We start from the raw sequence: 709 nt of genomic DNA, 5'->3' as shown, positions 1-709 counted from the left end.
CCTGTACTTCTTGTTCTTTTGTGATTAAAGCATTTTTCATTTAAGAGAGGTGATGGATTCATAGGACATTCATAGCTTTAGGACATGAATTTTAAATTTTATTAATTATGAAATAAGAACAAGACTCAAAAATAGATATAAGATTAGACTAAAAAAAAAAGAAAACAAAAATTTAAACTAGGCTCCTTATAACAGAGGTTTTCACAGAGTTAGGACTCAACAACCTTGATTTTGAGAAGTGGATGTCCCTCAAATTGAGGGGAGAATTTCTGGCGTTTCAGCTCTTGGAGTTCACGCCCCTGCTTCTCTTGTTCCTTCAGCAATTTGCAGAGCATGCAGTTCTGATTCTGCTGTTCTTCCTTAAGTTACTCCATAGTCTCTTGCAACTTGGTGATAGATGCTTCTAGGCTGGCCCAGTAGCCAATTTCAGGGAATTTAGGGAGGAACTCCTGTGCCCTCCTTTTGATAGAGTTGTCTTGCATTTGTCCTTCCATTGACTTCTTGGTGATTGGATGTTCAATGGGTATGAATTTATCTACTCCCATCTTTACCCCAGCCTTTTTACAGAGCAAGGAGATCAAGCTTGGGTAAGCCAATTTGGCTTCAGTGGAATTTTTATTTGCAATTGTGTAGATCTCACAAGCAATCACATGATGAACCTCCACTTCTTTTCCAAGCATAATGCAATGAATCATCACTGCTCTCTTGA

The sequence above is a fragment of the Arachis duranensis genome, chromosome 2, assembly GCF_000817695.3.
Source record: "Arachis duranensis cultivar V14167 chromosome 2, aradu.V14167.gnm2.J7QH, whole genome shotgun sequence".
Classification (NCBI taxonomy): Eukaryota; Viridiplantae; Streptophyta; class Magnoliopsida; order Fabales; family Fabaceae; genus Arachis; species Arachis duranensis.
This window is presented reverse-complemented; position numbering follows the sequence as displayed.